At 41.3% G+C, this 20,492-nt stretch overlaps 1 protein-coding gene across 2 annotated transcripts in view; it reads left to right on the top strand.

The window, feature by feature from the left end:
* The window catches only part of roraa (RAR-related orphan receptor A, paralog a), a 188,049-nt gene that overhangs the window by 141,887 nt on the left and 25,670 nt on the right, over positions 1–20,492 (top strand). The gene's annotated exons all lie outside the window — the stretch shown is intronic.

Raw genomic sequence — 20,492 nt, 5'->3', positions numbered from 1 at the left:
TCCAGTCCAGGGAACGTGTCTGTGCTGCAGGAAGATGTGTGTGGTAGTGTTGAACGCGGGTCGCAGACGAGCGACGAGGCACTGGCGCGACTGGCAGACTGAGATTGTTTGAGTTGATACCGATGCACGTGTTTGTCTCTCTCTGTGTGTATATATATTTATATAATTATATGTACTTTTTAAATTTTTATTTCTGCGTGTCTGTGACAGTGTTGTGTTCCACTGACCTATTTTTGGGGTAGTCGGGTTTACATGTGGCACAAGAGCAGGACTGGGTCCTCCCAGTCTCTGATGTTGATCTAGTACGCTTTAATCCCAGCTCTTCCACCCCCTCTCCGTTGTACAGGCGAGCATGTGCACACGCAAACACACACACGCACACACACCCGTGCAGACAGATAGTGAGTGTAGTCAGACATACAGTGCATCCCCACACTTCTCTCACGCATGCCTGCACACACAAACATACACACAGACGCGCACACACACATGCACATAATCACGTTTTTTCCACACTTATGAGTTCTTCCATACAGAGAGATGTGAACAACCATGCAGACATATGTGGGGAGATGCACTCCTAATATAATTAAATAGGCAACGATAACCCCGCTGAGGCACAGGCAGCTGTCATTCGGTGCAAAATGACAAAAAATATATGGAGCTGGAAATAATTTGATTTGATATGTGCTGCTTTCTTATTTTTTCCTTCCCAGTAGATTGAAAGGTTTGGAAGAAAAAAGCACTCGGGCATCTTCAGAACACAGTGGCTGCATACATGCATATTATTAAAAGCAAATGAAATTAATGTGTGATATTATATGTAATTAGAGTATTAGTAATATTGATAGTAACACTTACAGCTTGTCTGACTTTCGTTTGACTCAAGCTGCCACGACCACAGTATTAATTCCTTTCATTCTTTTCTTCTTCTTCTTCTCTTTTGTTAAGAGTGTAAGGGAAGTCATTTACAAAGTGAAGCTCACAGTCAATTGTGATAAGCCTGACGTGTGTGAAATTGAGAAAGAGCAAAGTCCTGAATCTTATTTTCATGAAAAAAAAGACCCGTTTGACCTAATGTCCTTTTACATGCATTTCATAGTGAAGGGTTTTTATGAAACCTCATATTTTTGGAGAAAAAAACGAGTTTTGTGCTGTGTAGCATTTCTAATCTTTTTATGTTAAAGTGTAACATGCTCAAAATTTTATTGTGTTTATTTGTGCTTCGCTTGACTTGGCACAGAATTGCGTCTTTTTTGTTACTCATTCGGTTCAGAAAAAAATAAGCAGATCTGATATGTACAGCAAAAAAACTGCTTATTTTTTGTGCTCTAATGAGTCTCTTCACCAGTCTTCCTCTAGCTCCGTCTGTTCCCTCATTGGTACTTTCAGTTTGATGAGGGGTGTCTAGTGTCATGAAAGGATATTGTGACAATGTCAGAAATTAATTAAAACGTCAACAAGGGGGATAATTGAAAGCTAATTTAAATAGGAGCAGTCATTTCTCCTGAATGTGGTCAGGGAAGTGCACGATGACTTGCTGCATTGCCACAGACACAGAGTTTACATTGTTACCCGTGCATACTGCATGTGCCCTATGTGGTGTTTTTGAAAACTGTTTTTCATCCTCTGCACTTCAAAAAAATAATGCTAATGTATTATAACGAACATCTCTCTGTGCCTCTGTGGCTTTGTCTCTACCCTGCACCACCCTCTACCCACCTCTCCCTCTCAATTCAGCCTCTCTACCACACCACTGCCTCTCAAGTACCTAATTACCTGTAATGGAAACATCCCTCTCATTACCCCATGCAAATTAGCCAGCCTACTCAACACAATTAAGATGAAAATTCCAATTACATAATTAAAGAAAGTTGTTTGATGTGTGGATAGAAAAGGTAAAAAAGAAAAAGTGTCTCACACAGAGCACATATAATTAACCCTTGAAAAGGAGAATTATTGTGGCAAGATGGGTAGCATCAATGTTTCAAAATTGTTGAAAGCAGTGGCCAGTAAGCTACTACAGCGCGTGCAGACAACACATAAATATGTGATCTAGCATGAGTGTGTACTAGACTGTGAAAAATCTTTTGGGGCCCTAGAGAAGGTAAAGCCAAATATCTTATGATAGGCGCTTTAAGGCTATGTTAACAAGGCTGTAAATATTTGCTGTGGATTTGGTACTCTTTGTCTCTTTCAATCAGTGGCCGATTGAAGCGCTCACTAACCAGTGCTGCAGGCTCTCACACATTAAAGCAGAAGTTAGCAAGATTGGCTATTATCCAGTTAAGGACTGAGGACATAAAGAGCCAAAGGGGAAAAATATGCCACAGATTAAGGTGAAGGCAAATATAGCCACCTATAATCCACCTGCAAGGATTTAAAATAAAAGACCCAATTATTTTAGGACGAGGCATTCATGCACGTTTTGATCTTTTAAAAAAAATCAATAAATACGGGGTACGTTTTAGTCTGTCAGTATGTAATTTTAGACAGCTACATTTACTTCAGTAGAACCACAAATGTCTGTATATTTGCAATGAAAAAAACCTTTATTAATTTAAGGGGTTATATACAATACAATTAAAAGCATGCACACAACATCTGAGCAGATGCAAGGCAGGACAAACAAGTCAGCCTACCAGACGTGCAGTGTGTGCTTCAGCCCTCTCTCCTGCCTCTTAGCTCACCGAGGAAGTGGATTGGTGTCCCCACAGGTTATTAAAGTGTGTGAGCTGTGCCAGTCTGCGCTGTGCACACTGAGACAAACATCCTGGCTGCCTGTCTGTGTGTAGAGGGACTGGTTAATGAGATATTGACTGCCCATTGAGAGCATGGATTTTTGATTTGGCTCCATAGAAGTTGGGGAGAAAAGGATGTGCACTCCAGAGAGGATAGGCGCCTACGGATAGACACCAGTTTCTGAACTGGGGATTATTTTGCATTTTAATGTTGCACGTTTTAGGTGATTATGAATTTGAAAAAAATTTAAATTCTGGGTTTGAGAAATGTGTTATTTGTGCATTGGATATAAGTGTGTTAAGTATATGATTTGCCTTTGTGCTTCCAGTAACAACACAAAGAAGAATTGCCATTTCTTTGCAACCACGTCTGAGCATAGTTTTTGTACAAACATTAATCTGCAGCGGCATCCGAAGCATTGCCAGGGTGCCAGACAGCTCTGTCAGTCATCTTGTCTTGTCAGTCACACCTTGTGGTTTTGACAGATTAGTCCAATCACAGGCAAGGTTAAACGACTCCCCTGTTCTATGTCCAATCAAACAGCGGGCAACAACAAACAGCACTTGCTCAAGGTAACCATCGGACTAAATCCTTAAAAACTTGAGGTTCATTGAGGGTTCTCTATTTGGCTCCCCAGTCAGGTAACAGACCAAGCTGGGCTTAGCCTAATGCCTTTAACTTAAAGGTAATTTCCTACTTTACTTTCAGTCTGTATTTCAGGAGTCACTTATAGAGCCTTTTGAAGTATCTCGCTGTCATGCAGCATTTAGCTTCTGATAGAATACTTCCTCTGTCAGCACTCATTAGATAATCACATACCACAGGCTATGGAGTTAGAGAACATTTTTACTTTCATTTTTTTTTCTTGCCTTCTGTAACGTTCTAAGCAGAAAATGTAGAAAGAATATAGATTCTCTCTTTTTTTTGCAGCCCTCAATCTTTGCGTTCTAATAGTTTGCTGTTTGCAGTTATTTGAAATACTGACACGCATCCTCCCAGCGCAAATCAGCGTTACTCAGTAAAGTGCCTCAATAAAATTAGTGTATGACTATGTAATTTAATAAGGAACGTACACTTCTTCTGCTTCGCATGCTTTGCCTTGCCCTCGTGTGCTTTGCCGCCTGTGGTTTAAAAGTTAGCAGTGTTTTAAGAGAGTGAAGGATGAAGTTTTATTCCCCTGTACTTTCATTCTGAGCATGTTTCGTACCATTGGCTTTTTTCCTCTGTGGGCCTCTGGAGGGCTGTCCATTTGCTTTTTGAAGTTGCATCAAAGAGGAAATGGGGGAGAAAAAGCATTATTGATTTTGCGTTTTGTCTGACTGAAACACTGAGGACAGAAAAACACATAAGGAGTTAGGTGTTGGCAGTGGGGCAGCTCCGTCTCTTGTGTGTGAGCCAGAGGGAGATGGGGGAGATATCGAAAGAGGTAGAAGGTGAGGAGGAACACCAGACAACACTAATGCATCTCTCCCTAGAGTCGTATGCTCAGTCCTTTCACTTCCATCATTTCTCCTCTCTTTTCTGTTCCTAATGGCGGAGTAAATAAAGCCCATTACTGTACGGCCTGAGACAAACCTCTGTCTTTCCCCACCATGTCGGATAGCTTTTCCATCAGACCGGTGACTCCCGAGGTCTGACAGCGCTCTACAGTTGACCTGCTTTTCCATGAAACACCAAGCTGCTCTCTTCTCAGTTGTAATCAGATCTCCCTGCTAGGCAAGCATGCTGGCAGCAGGCAAGAAGAGGAGTATTGTTTTTTGTGGTTTATCACCTTCTTCGCCCTCTTCCTGCATGCGTCAGCCTAGCAGAGGTGACACAGGAGAGGAGTACTTTTCTGGTGTTAATCTGACCTAAGGTGACTAAGAAAGAAACTCTTAGTGATAGAAACCGATAAGAGCTTGTTTCTAATATTCCTTACTCAGCACTTATGCTAAACAGATGCGTGGCGTCTTTTAGCCGTTTTCTGTGAACTCTGTCGAAAGACATACGCGATTCTGTGGAATTTTTAGTTCGGAAAATGACGGTGAAATTCGAAGACTTTGCCAGTGAAAGCGTGCTGCAGAATAAGAGGCTGAGGAAGGGTCAGAGGTCACAGCATACTGAGACATACTCCCTTCTTCTCCGTGGAGAGCTACGGCAGCATCTAGGGAGCCTGGTGGGGAAGAAAGGATGAAAAATGAGAGGCGTGCAGAATTTTGATGAGATGAGGGAACAGGCAACGTTATAACAAAGGTCGTCGCAACATGTGCTCCGCCACTTGATTACAAAAGGGAGAGAAGTGTGTGAGGCGTTTGATTGCATGTCCCAGTAGAGGCCATTAGAGGTTCTACTTGTAGGATGGCTTCATTTACACTCATCTGATCTGTTGTGTGCGCTTATGAACAAACAAAGATTGCGAATCTTCCCGAGCACTAGGGGGTGCTCTTCAAGGGGAACAAATGAGAATATCTGTCCCCCAGGGTTTTAAAGTTTTTACCGCCTCCTAAGTTCACCATCATTGCCGGTGCTGGTTACGTGTTGCCACCAGGCAGAGCGATGCATGTTTGAATCTGGAATCAAAGTGAGAACTTGCTCTCAAGGTTTGCAGCATAAGGTGCTCTCACACCAGCGAAGATGCATAAAAGGAATTCCTAATCATAAATAACAAAGAAAAACAGCCTCGCCAGAACAGACTGCTTAAGATTGATTTTTATGCACATGCATTCATTTGGAATAAAAGAAATGCTGCTTCAGTGCTAATTGCAAAGATGAAAGGGGAAGAATGTGCAAGGCAATGAACTTTGATTAAAGGCACAGCGCATATCCTATTCAGGGACATAACGTTTTAATGAAATCCAGGCCCATTTATGGACTCGTGAAGTATGTTTTGAAATTAAAACTGAGTTTACACGGTTGATATACGGGATGAAAAAGATACACTCCGTTCGTATGTGTTGGTCTCATCATCCTAATTCAGCAAGTCAGGCGTCAGCGCCAAATACACAATGTCTGTCTTAGACAATGAGCGTGTGCATGCTTCCCAGCTGGAGCAAAGGGGTTAACTGGCTGTGGAGAGATCCTTGACCTATCTGAGATGAGCTTACCGCCCCCTCAAGCAATGTGGAATATCTGATTGCTGATTATGAGTTTATTCCCTATCGTGCTGAGCCTTTTGCATGTCAGGATCCATCCCTCCCCAGCAGAACTGATTAAGGAGCTGGAGATGATGCTACAGCTCTTAGCAATTGCTGAAAGACTCTCAGAGAGCCTGGTAATCTAGAGTGCAGCTGGCAATCACCCACCACTGACTTTTTTTCTTTCTTTTTTTACAGGCTTTTGGGTTGTTTTGTTGTTTTCAAGTGGGTTTTTGTTTTTTTTTTGGCATATTGTTGTCTTTGTTCCCCCAGGGCTTCTTGTTTCTGGATGAAAGCTTTCCTAGTGCTGAGCACAGGTCCTTGTCAACCTGGCTGCTCAGCCCAGTCCAGCCTTAACAACAGCAGCGTCAGCAAAGACCCTCGCTCAAAGTCTCAGGATTTGCTTATGATCTCCCTCTTATAAGAGCCTAATTTGGGCAAAAGAAGCATCTTCATCCCTGATGTAATAACGCTCTCTCTTGGCTCATTTTCAGAGTTCCTGGAATCCAATACATGGGACATAGGCATCAGATAAATTGAAATAAATAGCTCCTCAAAACTGTACCCTTATGTTAAGTTTTGGGGATTTATGTGCCATTCAGTAAATTTCTCACAGGAAACTCCCATTTGTTTTCACAGGAAAACAAATGGGAGTTTTCTAGCAAAAAGACTGCATGACTGCTTTATTTGCTCACAGGGATCTGTCACTTAGTTACAAATCAGCAGCTGTCATCTCTTAAGTTTTGTTTTTGTCAATAGTTGGAGGGTAGAGGAAGACAGCGCCGTTCCTACTGTGCTAATGGTTGTTTTAATGCCTTTAAAGTGCGACCTGGAGCAACAGAGGACAAATCTGCCCAAATAGAGCATTCTTAATTACTGTAAAAGCTCCACAGCCCACCGTTATTGACGTTTCACTGTCAAACACATCAGCCACAATGTTAGTGCCTAACGCTGAAATGCTCGTTAAATATTGAAATATTAAATAGATTGTGTATGTTATTGATTTTTTTTTGTTTGTTTTAAAACCCAGCTAGAGAAAGACAATGGAAACTTTCTTATTCTATAAATACTATGGTGTGTTGGCTGGTTTATTTAACATGTAGTAGTGTATGTAGTTTTGCACACAGTCAAAGAAGGGTACATAGAAATCATTTCTATTTTTTCCAAAGGTATTTTTAGAGTAAAGCTAATGGAGTTCCACATGTGACACAATCAGCCCTGGTAATCAAATGACTGTTGTCTGAGCTCTGCTTTCTTGTGTAAATGAAACGTCTTAAAATGTTGCACTGTGGTGGTGAAAGACACCAAACATGTTTCATGTGACAGTCTAAAGTATCTTTGGGAAATCTCCTGTAAAACTGTGTGTTTCTTAGGTGGGGAGAGGGGTGGACAATTACACTTATATTTTTTGCACAACTGCATGTTGAATTGCATGCTTTTTAAGTATCATTATTTTCATATGGACAAAATGTTTAGGTGGTACTCTGTTAAAAACCCCATCTACCTTGTGCTTAGAGGTTCCCATAGTAACATTGCTAGGTGACATAATTCACAGGCAATTTACTCTCTTGATTTTTTTTCTTATCATGTATGATCATAAACTACGCCTCAGAGGGGGGATCAAAACGTAGGTGAAGCACATTTACATTTTCAGATTGATAATAAAACTGACTTATAAGTATATAATACTAACATCTTCCATCTATCCAAGTCAGGTTTGGGTGGGGGGCTGGAGCATCTCCAAGCTGTGATAGGTGGGGCACGCCTATCTAGCAATCTAGGTTGTCTACCGCTGGGCTAACACAGACAGAAAACCAGTCATGCTCACATTCACACCAATTTAGAATTGCCAATTAATCTAAGGCATGCATATCTTTGGACTGTGGGAGGAAACCAGGAGTACCCACGGAGAACCCACCTGAGCCAGCTGGTGGATTTGAACCCAGGACCTTCAGGCTTTGAGACAACAGTGCTAATAATTTAATAACTGTATATTAATTATTCAGTGCACAAAAACCAAGGAATTTATAAACAAGTAAATGTGTTTGCTTTAGTAATAAGTCCCCTGTTCTGTTTTCTTTTTATTTAAATCAGGTTGTTACATTTTAGTTACTGATTAAATAAAAAATAGTAATAATTTTGCACTCGTGGGTGTGCTGTCAAAACGTTAGCTAGTCAATGTAGCTACATAGCTTAGCTACACTGGCAGCGCACAAAGTCGATGTAACACTTCTAGATAAAATGTCTTAAGTCTTACCGCAGTCCCACCCAAATATGACATTCTCACTAACTTTGTGCCGCCTTCTGCCTCACAGTTATTTTCGATGTACGTGTGCAGGTACCCACAATGAGTCCTTGCTTCCAATTTATTGAAACGAAAAGTTGACCCTCTGTGTTCATATATGGTGATTTGAAACACACCATCCATGCGAGTGTCTAACTAAACAGCCCAAACGGTCTGTATTATTTTAGGTTAGATTATCTAAGCATCTCAGTTCTCTTAACGACCTCCCGACTGGAGGCGGGCATTTCTGTTGTGGCAATGTTTGTGGAAAAAAGACGCAATAAGCAAAATGTTGACCCCATGGCACAGTTTGAATGACAGCTCCTTTTTATTTGCATAATAAAGCAAAAAATGCTTCAAGAAATGTATAAAAATCAGAAGTGAGAAAGTTTTAGGGAAAAATGCAAAGAAAAAATGCATTAATGCATGCAGTGTGTATCTGCATTATCTGTGTATGCATCAATGCAGAAATGTATACACAGATAAAATAAATTAAGTGGAAAATTGTAACTAAATAGAGAAATGAATATAAAGGTAATTCAGTATTGATTTACTTGTTTATTTTTGTTATTGGCATATTAATTAATTCATTTACTCTTTTTTAATTATTTTTAATTATGGCAAATTCAGCCCTCTATGATAAACCACTCTATGTTTCACATACCTTCTCTAGTAGAGTTAGTGAGGAAGGTGTTTTTTGATCTTTTGACACATGATTACATTGGGCCCGTCTGGGCTTTGATCTCAGGATGGATTTTTTTTCCATCTCTTGATGTGGGATTATTATAATTTATACATAAGGGATTTTTTTCGGCCTCACCAAACTTGAGTAAACATAGTATACATAGTAGATTAACATTGTATTTGTTTACAAATTCTCATTAGCGAGGCCTAAGATAATTAATCAGTGGCCGTGGTATATAAGTAGATAGACACCGTTCAAATAATTTATTCCTTTCAGCTCTAACCAAGTGTGAGAAAAAGTGTCTGATCAATTTCTCCCTTAGATGTAGCTCTTTGAAGGCATGCAGTGTCTTAGGAGAGTACTAGCCCAGTATTTATTCTCTAGAAACTGAGAGTTGAAGACCTTGCAAATTCTGTACAAATATTACAGGGTGCTGGCTGCCTGACTCAATCTAGGAGTCCTCAATTCCCCTTAAATAAAAGAACTGTATGAACCCAATACACCCATACAGATGTAAAATATTAGCTATAGTGTAGGTGTTTGCTGTTTATTGATGTTGAAACGAAATGGCCTGAGTAATTTGAGCGCATTTTCTTTTTTTGTACCCAAATCTTTTTTTGATTTTATGTTTTCAGGCACCTGAGGCACAACTTCACAGAATCATGATTACAAATGGTTTCTTTCTTTTCTTTTCTACACTCATTTGTTTTGATTAACAGAAAAAGAAACTAACACCAGCTAGCAATGGAGCAAAAATAGCAGTGCTTATCAACAGAAAAGTTTGAGATATCCTGAATAATTCACCTCTGGATCGCTGTCGTCACACAGGAGTTTCAGTGACTCGTCGACTCATATTTAAGTCCTTTCACAAAGTTTTACACCCCCCTCAAGAGTAAATAGACATGGACACCAGCTGAGGTAAACAACGGACTGGCAGCCTACACATCGTAAATTACCACAAAATATTTAATTGACATAAAATTTTTCTATTTTTGATTTATTGCTTAGTTTTGATGATATTCAAATTTGTTAAAATATAGTGCGTACAAAAATGTTTTTATTAGTGCTGTCAGTGTTAATCTCGTTAAAATGACGTTAACGCCATAACTGCATTAACGCGACAAATCTCGGTTAGCGGGTTAGCACGGATCGGACGTGCTAACCCGTGGGACTGCACGGCGTGGGACTGCATGGCGTTAACGCATTAGCGCTAACGGAGATTTGCCGCGTTAATGCGCTTATGGCGTTAACGTCATTTTAACGAGATTAACGCTGACAGCACTAGTTTTTATACACAAACAGAAGAAACGCAGTGGCCAGCTGCTTTGCATTTCCCCACAATAGCCGTGACTGACCGAATCCATTATGGGCAAATGTAGAATATACAATCTAAATACAATGTTTTTGATTTCTGTTGGCTGAATAAAGCCTTTGTCCTACACCAGCCGCCATAGCTAGGATTATGCACTTGAAATGAAACTAAAAGATGAAACTAATTCAAGAAAGAACTAATATCACATGAATTAATTCATGTTCTGAAGCGTGAATCCCACTTTTAAAAAACCTCATGTTTCACTATAGTTCCCGTAAAACATATTGTTACACCTGTTTATAGTGCATAACAATTATTTTTTCATTTCACGATGAGGGGCTGTGTAATCATTCCACTTTTAAAATGCTTGTTTCTCTAAACGGGTAATTAGAAATTAGTCTAGGAACACATGAGCCAGTCTGCTGACAGGGCCAGTTTTTCTGAGCTTTTCTGAGTGTATATCGCAATCTTTACCAAGCCATCCTGCCTCATGAAGTGTTCACTTTTTTCTTTTTTTCACAAATGCAGATACAGTATGAAAAAAAAAATCTATAAATAGCTAAATTGTCACCCAGTGATATCCTTCTTTTTCTCTCCACATAGACTGATTAACTGTATAAAGCCAAATCTGGTCGTTATTAGTCGGACAAATTTACACTACAAGAGAAAACCAGTGGAAAACTTGTCCCTTTTGTATAGATTGAATTGATTGAAGCATTGTATACTTTATTTTTTGCATATATTAAGAGAAAGCAGCTTTTTTTTTGTTACATTCGTTTTAGTTTATGACATAAAGCAGCTCAGTTTCTCTCCCAGGCGATTCAAAGATTGCTTGCTTTGTAATTTGAATGCTATCCATAGGCAACCGATATTATGTGGCTATTACTGATGTATGTTCATAAGATAGATTTGATGTCACAGTGTATCCCTTAAGCAACAACAAAAGCTTGCAGTGATGAAGGGTTTATTTTTAAAACAACAGGAAAGGCTTTCTGCAGATTAATTCCAGTGTGTGGTTCACATTGTTGGAGAAACAAATTGGGCTTTACGGAATTAGTGCGTTTGCTGCATAAACCTCAAATCTATTCCTGAAACATACAATTGAGTTTGATGTGATGGATGCTTCTGTGTTTTCTTTGCAGGAAATTAAAAGAAAAGGAGCAAACCTTCCCAAATGGGTTATTGTGTAGTTGGAAGTACAGTAATGATAGCTTGGTGTTTTCTTCATTGACCCAGGTGTGGTTTAAAACTACAGTATGGATGTGAGGGGCTGCCTGTGTACTCCAGTGCTGGGAGACTATTTGCTGAAGGTCATTTGGGATCATAGCTTGCCATTAATAATTCCTGAAAGCATCCAACATCTCCATCTGTTCTGGTGCATTCATCGCTCCACTTCAAAGACAAAAGCAGCATCTGCAGGTTAGCATTAAACCTGCCTCCGGGCTAAGATGTTGGAGGTGGGATTCTTTGTAGAGAAAACACATCTCTGGTCATCAGGTCATGCTGCTCATATAATAGCCAATTAATGTGTTGTATGTTTGCTCCCACAGCTTGAACTTGTGAACACATGTGTACACAAAGACTCGCAGACGCACATACAGTACACATTACCTCCTATTTGGACTATGGTGCGCGTTTTTCAGCTCTCGCTACCGAATCCAGTGGACATAAATCCATGCTTTCCATCGAAGGCTACCAGCCTCTCTACAGGGATGCAATTACCACCCTCCGTCGAGTCATTCCACCCGACAAGGTGTTCCCGGAGAAATTATCGAATCGGATTTCAAATGAGGCATTTAATTACGTGCATTGTGTGTGTTTATCTGTGTGGCTCACCAAATAACAGGTATTCACCTGTGCAATGGGTGTTCAGTGCTGTCTAAAATCTAAACAGGTCTCAGTGACAGGCACACTTCAGATACGTGGGAGTCCTGCGGGGAGTAAATGGATGTTTGGCAGTGGCATGTGCTGCCCGGGCCTGGTGGGCACAGTGGGCGAGGAGGCAAGTGCCTGGCTGAGTGAAAGATGGCAGTGTGTAAGGAGAGTGTGTGCACACAGCTGAGGCTGTGACAGAAAACAGTGAGAGTTCTGCTCCTGCTGCTCCATCTCTCCCTGCCAATGATAGATCTTCACTTTAATTTTGTTAATAGCGAGAGTCTGGCTCTCAGTGGACTTAGACACGGCTATTCTGCACCAATTTTCTCTGGGATTATTGTAATCACAAAGGTGTATTTGGGAGAGGGAAAAAAAGGACTGGAAATCTTAGTTTGCATAATAATGTCTTTCTAATTTACTGTAAATTTACAGTTACAGTGCGAGTATAGCTTGCAGTCGTTAGTCCTTCATCTCTCACATGTAATTTGCTGATAAAGCACCTGTGCCAATGAGTAACTCCACCATCTTTCAGCCCTTGGCTCTTGTACTGTACTGTAGGGCTGACCAGTAAGTCCACTCAAATCAACATCAGCTCCAAACTGCTTAGCCTGGCTAATTTGAATTTCACATCTCTGCTGAATCATAACCCTGTCAGGACCTTTCTTCTTTATCATGCCTGTGCCCCCGGTGGATTTTCATCACAAGCAATAGAAATTAATTACTCAGATTAGAAACTGAGCCACAATTACTATCATTCTTTTTTTTCAAAGACTTACATTTCGCTTAATGTTGATATCTGATCGGAATCACACTGCAGAGGCTAGATTGTCTTTGAAAGCAATTATTTTGCTGTATTTATTCATGGGGTTTCAGCGGAAGTTAATGACTGTGGAAGAGAGCGGGAAATGATTTTTCTCGATGACACACTCCCGGAGTTGTCAGGTGAAAGCGAGTGCAGCGCTGTGCCGGCCGCTACACTGGACAGGAGCTCAGATCAACATGATAAAGAGGGACTGATTGAGCTCTGTACGACCACAGGAAGCTGAGCGTTAAGGTTCAAGGTTATCTGGACAAATCAGACTCCTGTTTCCATTCATCCCCTCCTCAACCACCAGCCAGCCCTCCCTGGGCAAACTGGCAAATTAGCAATTCTGATGTCGGCAAGCAGGTCTAGCAAGGGAATGCCTGTGAATCCTAATGCCATGATTAAACTTTCATATCCGTCCGGGGGAAGTGCTGCATATACAAAATAAGCAATCTCTTTTTATTTTTCAGCACTTTAAGTAAGGCTGTCGAGATGGGCAAACATAAACCCTTCAGTGGGGTTAAATTGACTGGGCCAAGAGGGATGAGCCTTCACTCAAGTCACTCAAGTTTTTTTGTATTTCCTTAGTGATTAGAACTGGTATTGATATACACAAAGAAACTGCATTTAAAAGACATTTAAATGACCATAATTCAATTGTAGCTGCGCTTCTGCAACAGACTCAGTGCCCATTCCTCAACATCACAGATTATTTGGTGAGAATTAACATATTAAAAGGTCACGTTTAAGGAAACTGGATATGCAGGCAGTCTTACACTCCCTCGGTCGGCCACGGTGATTGTATAGGACAGAATGTGAGGGACAGGGAGCTTCGGTCCAAACGGCGAGCAAATTCTGGATGTGGCCATTATGTAAGATGGTCTTATCAGGCTCTACCTCCTGCTGAGCCACAGCCTAGCTTCCCTCTGCTCCTTCTTCCCAGTGCTCCCAAAACATGGGGCTTCATTAGCTGGGCTAAATATCCCCGTTCTTTGCAATCTCTATCATTTTTTGCCTTGAGGCAATCCGATAATTACCTGTTCTCATTCCCCCTCCTTCTGGCCAGCAGGGAAGTGTTCTGACTTGCATTCGTTTGCATGAAATATTATCAGAATATTGCACATTTCTCCATTCTGCAGGCTCAGACACAGGAAATATGGAGTTGCAGGAGCTGTGATTGACAGGTGTCTGTCTTTCATGTTCCTCTGAGAATAGCTGCTTTGTTCTGGAGATGCAGCAAGAATTTTGATGGAAGGAGAAATGGCGTAATGTGTATAACGGCTTTGTTGCTTTGTTTAACCTCTCTCGCTCCCATAATTTCCTGTGTTACACTGCTCTTTGTTACCTACAGTGTAGGTGTAAAGGAACTCACAGATTGTCTGAATTTAAAAACATCAATGCGTTCCCCCCACAGAGAAAAACTATCAGTGCTGGAGTAGGATCGCTCTCTTTGTGAATTTGCAGAGTTTGGGGAAATAGACAGATGGGTGCAGAGCACATAATGCCTGGAAGGGAATAGCATCTTGAGTGGTTACGGTCAAAACAAAAGGCCAAGGCTTCCACCCAACTGCACGTATTCTGTCTTATATTATAATTCGTAATGTACAGCGGCTGGTTGAGTTGATGTATAAGCTTTACCACTAAAGGCAAATCAGCCAGGCTCCCAGCTCTGCAGTTAGTAGAAATCATGTATGAAAGCTCTAATATGCAGGAAATTGCATCTGATTCTCCTATGATGCAGAGCATCCTTGTTTGTCTGCTAAATGACTGCTATGGAATCAAAAATATTCCTGCTTCAAATATCGCTCTCTTTGCAAGGTAATGTCATGCTTGGTATTTACTTGCATGTCTGTTTCATGGCAGCAAAGCCATGAATATGACAAGTCTGATTGTAGCCAATTTAAAAAAATGTCTTTAAATGTCATTCATGAATGCATATTGAAATTTAAAAGGAACTTGTGTTAAACAGAGGATCCGTCTGATACTGACTTGCTGTTGATGCATGAGCTTAAACCCATTCAGTGTCTCCCCTCGCCTTGCTGTGGGAAGCAGTGATGATTTTGGACTTTGTGACGGTCACTTTAATCTCTAATGAAGGCTCGTCCCTGGCTCTGCTCAGCCCTCTGATAGCAGAGCAGTCATAAACAGGCCTGTCAGGGGGATTGCAGCGCTAGCAGTGTAAATGGCAAAGAAAACCCCAGGGACCAAGCCATGCTTGCATTATGGTCTTATTCAGATATAGTGTAGCTGGGAAAAGACAGACTTTCATATGACAAAATTCCCCTGCTTTGCCTCAGCTTACTGTGTGACTGAATCACAGTATACCTTTGGACCCACTTTCCATTTGAAAACTAAACATTACCCACATTAGTGTGAGTATATGAGTTGCATTCAGGTAGTCGACATGTCTTTGACGATGCTTGAATGAAAACTAAAATACCATCAGGCTTATTCCAGCTGCAAATAAACACTCGGCTTTTGAGATTGACAAATTGACCATAAAATTTGTGTTTCTAAATTCAGTCGTGCCGTGTTATAGCATATGCTTCTTTTAGTTTTACAACATTACCATACAAATGAAGACAATTTCATGTTTATCATCGTGTGCAAGATGTAAATGTGTGCTCAAACGATTCTGTGAAACTGATTACTGGTTGCTCTGTGTTCTGACACATCCTGTGCTCATGCAGCATGTGCGACAGCTGGTTAGTAATTAGAATAATCTTCTCCCTGGTAGTGATTTAGCTTTCGTGACTGCAGCTTACCTCAAATTGAAAATAAATTTATAGATAAATGCGTTTGCTGTTCCAACAAATTATACCGCTGTAACTCAAAGGAGCCAAGTTGTTTATTTTGGTAGTAAAAGAGCAATCAGAGAAAACAAACAAAGCGCTTTATGAGAGCTGTCAGATTAATAATGATGCTACCCAGCGGTGATGATACAAACGATTATTTTTCACCACACTCTACCCCACATCATCATGGTAATTATAGATACTATATCATTATTATATCAAGTATTCATTACAGATTATCAAGATAATTGAGGCTTGCTCCAGGATTGCCAAGTTGACTATGCAGCCATTAAACTGGGAATTACTGTTGATGAGCGAAACACACACATTTCATTATCCACAGCAAACCAGTACTGAGTCCGTGCGCTGCGTTACGCGAGCCTCAATATGTGTGCTCGTACACGGTGGCTACACATGAACGGTTGACAGTGTTAAGATGAGGCTATACATGTGATACATTGTTTTTCTCCCAGCTTCTGTTCTGGTGTATCTGGGCAAATCCCATGGTGATGAGGCGTAGAATCTGTCATGGAGAAGGCATAAGCCTTTCATATGCATAGTGGAGATAAGAGGCAGCCATTTTATCAGGCGAGCTGTCGCTCCAACATGCTCGCGTGTTACGTGTCCCCGGGAGCGCCTCCAGAAACATGTCCCTTTAATGACACGGCCCGTGCTCGCCAAGAGGACGCCCAGTTTGTTCCGAGCACTAACCTGACAATTATGCCAATTACACAAGGCAGCAGTGTTGACAAACACACCGGGAGAATTGCTTCAGTTGATTGGTAGCTGTGTTCCCAAGTTCCCTGCTGTGACTTCTTCTGTAATTTAACTAGCATGGAGGAGAATTGCAATGGGTTTTCGAGAAAATTCCCCAAGCCTTGTGTTCTTTTGTAACGCGGTGATGTTTGTGCCAAATGAACAGGCAGAGAAATAAATCTTGTGCATCAAGGAGGCAAAGGGGGAGAGATCTTTTTTCCTGCTCGGCACCCGTGTTTGTGGTTTGTTTCGATTCATAAAGAGTGTTATGTTTCCTGTAGGGCCAGAGCGGCATGTAGAAAGTTGTTGTGGTGGATCATATTACCTCTGAGGATTAGATCCCAAATACTGACCCGGCACCATTAGCGGCTGCTTGTGTAACTAAGAGCACTGCTGTTGGCACCTGAGTATGAAACTTAGCTTTCAATGTAGTAAGACAGGAAACACTGCCAGTGTGGAAGCATACACAGTACACTTGCTACAGCATGATGTGCGAGCGCTTGGTTAGAATACATAAAAGCTATTTCAGCAGGTTTTTGAGCAAGAGCAGCATTGTACCGCATCAGCCTATTTGCAAAAAATCTGTGTTGATAAGCATGAATATTTTGCAGGGGGGAAAAAAAACATGACACCCCCCCCCCCCCCCCCATTCCCCTTTTTTTATTTAGGTGCACATTTACTTATTGATCTCCTCCAAGCGCAGCACTTTCTTTGCATTCCCGTCTACAATAACGAGGTCCTTTATGATCACGTGAATTGAATCGCAAATAATGCGCTTTTCAGGCCAGATACAACATTTGTGGCCAAGTATTTTCTTGAGGTGAGCTACATTGTCTACATGGTAGCGGTTTTTAGTCGTGATGGGCTTGAAAAACCTTGCAGGGAGATTTTAAGGCAAGAGCAAATTCAGCTTATTGTTCCACAAAGGAGGCCGTTTCGTAACAGTTTACTTGAGCTTTAGTCTAACCACATAGGCACACGGCGGACGGAAGCTTGTGCCATGACTGAGGTTCATATCTTGAGCCACCCTGAAGCTGAAGTCAGATGTGGTCAGTACGAAGTGTCACTGCAGACGTTTTTCTAAGAGCCCAGCGATACGCAGAAAAGCAGGCACATCCAGCTGCCTGCACTCGCATGGTCAAATAGAAGTGAACAGAGTTCAGTTCCCACATGTCCCCTTCACTTCTCTTACATAATGCGCTGTTAAGCTGGAGTTAGCGGACATTAGAGGTCAGCTGGTTATTGGGACAGTGGAATTATTTACTGTAGAGGAATAGAGATGGCTGTGTGTTTTTTGGGTTGTTTGTGTTTTTTACATAGTTCGTGGTGGGTTTAAACGCGTCACTGAAAAAGCGGGCACATTCAATGCAACGCCTCCGAAAGTGACTGACGTGCCTTCTTTTATTGTATGTTACTGCGCATAAGCCCACACGTCCTCGAGGACATATTTCCTGTTGCATTATCATGTTAGTGCAGCGTAACAAGTGCCGCTTGTTAGAAATGTCAAAAGTCCCTTAACAGTGAAAGTGCTGTGATTTACACCCATGTTTGACGAGGCTAGGAATCCATTAGTGTCCATCTAAATTATATCAGCCAAGCCACTGACACCAGTGTGCAGTCAGCTGCCAGTTCATTGATTAAGAACAGTTTCCAGTGGTCTTACGTAACTGGCCCTTTCACTCAGTTCAGCGGCGCTGGCCTTCTCCTCGTGGCGGTACAAAATGAAATAAAAGCTGTGAATATTAAGCCTCACGTGCTTTCTCGTAACTCTAGAGGTGTTAGGTGAAGCGTGTGATGGTACACGATTTAATGTGGCACGCTGCACAAAGGACACCATTACTCGGGTTTGTAATAATACTTCCTATTGTGCTGTCAGTAACCACAAAACACTTTCTGAACTTTATGAGATGTTCTTCTAGCCACCATAATTTTTTGACAGCCCGTGTGAAAACTGTATTTAGATTGCTGTTGGAAGTCTCCATCTTAATTCAGTCAACTCTCTTCTGTTTTTTTCGGGTTTTGATAAAAGAAGAAGCAATGTCAATCAGGTGAACTAATGGGAATGCGCATTTTGTAATTCCCTCAAAGGGAATGGTAGATTGAAAAGAGTTTGCAACCTTTTAACACACTTGCACACACTAGCACTGACAGTCAAGCTCCATTATCTGACAGCTGGAGAGGTTAAAAATAACTGTGCTTGCAGCAAATTAGACGTATCATTTGGCTTCTAAGTGAGAGATGAATCTTTGTGTGGATGCTCCTGCCATGCCGTGACACAGGGGCAATATATCAGGCTGTGTTTGCCTGTCTTTCTCATAAACTCCAAATGGAATTGTAAACAGATGAAGCAATTTTACACCAAATGTATTCTCTCTGAGTCGCTCCTATGCTACAGTGAGAAGCCCAGCTACCACAGATATATACAATACTGCCCCATGTGCTCTCAAGCCAAAGTAGATAAATCATAATTTGGCCGCCTGCAGGATTATTGCTATCGCTCAAAGCCAATCCTTGAAGTGTTTTATGTGTTACTTTTTTATCTGATGATAAATCTGGTGTTATTGCATATATGTGGGGAGGACTTTGAAAGATCTCACTGGCTATTATTTTTGCTGCTCGCACATGAAGCCATATTTGCACATGATTTACAGCAGTATTAGCCATATGTACACTTAAAGAAACACTAGTCAAGTTTTCAATATCATTCAAAAGCCCCGTGCCCAATTGTTAATGCACTTATTGTGCAATGTAAGAAGGTGGAGCGTTAGTTGCCTTTTAAGATGTTAAAAGACGTGTAGCGGAGGTATCCATGTTTCACTGGGGTAAGTAAAGAGATTTCCATGGGAGGCTTAGGTGACAGCAGAGGTATTCGTTTCCTCTAAAGACCCAACAACATCATTGTTAATTCATTGCTATTTAATGACTTGCTAGAGAAGGTGCAGGAAGGATGATCTTTGTCTCTGAACACAATCTCTTGTATTCCCTTGCTTAAGACCCGTGCACTAAATTTGTCACCGACTGCGTAAAACTGCATTCACCCCGAGTTTTAAGTTCGGGTTCTGCGTGTTTGCTGAGCGCAGTGTGGTCCTGACTGAGTCTACTTGACATGATTTATTTCATCCTGCTTAACTGGCAGGTATTGATGAGATAGAGGGATAAATACAGTAGAGTGATGGAATTAAAGCCCACCCTATTGTTCCCATGCTGTGCATCACTGACACATGAGACTCATGTCTCTCATTAAAGAAAGTAAATGCTTCAGGCATTCTCCCTGCAAAAGCATCGGGTTTGCATGCGCGTCTGCGTGCACACTTGTGTGTGCTTGTGTGTGTGTGTGTGTATGTGTGGGAAGCTATCTCAGTTATTTTCACTCCGTATAATCTCCCCCTTCTTGCACAATGGATTTAGCTTAGCCTTGAAGAGGGTGAGAGCACAAATTGCGGCTGACTCTAAACAGCATTCACTGTGTTGACTGGACATGTGATTACATTAAACAACAGGCAAGACTATTGATTATTTCATTAACTTTAAAGTATTGCCCGTGAAAAGGACAACACAGCCATTCTTCTTGTAGCCTTTCTCTGATACTGAAGCATCTTTGTGTTGCACCGCTGGGCAATCCCCGTTGTTTCCTATATGATGCTTCTAAGCCACTAAAGGAATCCAATCTTAACTATGCAAAAGAGAGAAGGAGAGAGGAAGATGGAGAGGGGGAGAGAGAGAGAGCTTTTTCCACTTTACGTGTTCAGCAGGCACTTGGCTGTGCATCTAAATTTTGGGAAGCTGGTGTTAACTCTATATTTGGATTCCACTGGAGTGGATTAAGGATTCTTTACTGCAAACCCACGGGATTCTCAGAGACATAAAAAGAGGAGACTGTATGCATCCGTGCTATACAAATAATTGCAGGTTTCAAATAGTGTAATTTCAAGCACCAGCTATATGGAAGAGTGTGGGCTTTGATGTACAAATCCACAATTCACGGGGGATTAGCACCCCAAAGGTTAGCAGTTGCTAATTACAGGAGATTGGTTATACATATCTAACAAGGCAAGAAGACAGCCTTAATAAATGTGAGGATTCATCAGGAACAAGGATAAGCGGCCGTGATAAGCGGACATGTAT

This window comes from Astatotilapia calliptera, chromosome 7 (assembly GCF_964374335.1).
Source record: "Astatotilapia calliptera chromosome 7, fAstCal68.1, whole genome shotgun sequence".
NCBI lineage: Eukaryota > Metazoa > Chordata > Actinopteri > Cichliformes > Cichlidae > Astatotilapia > Astatotilapia calliptera.
This window is presented reverse-complemented; position numbering and strand designations above follow the sequence as displayed.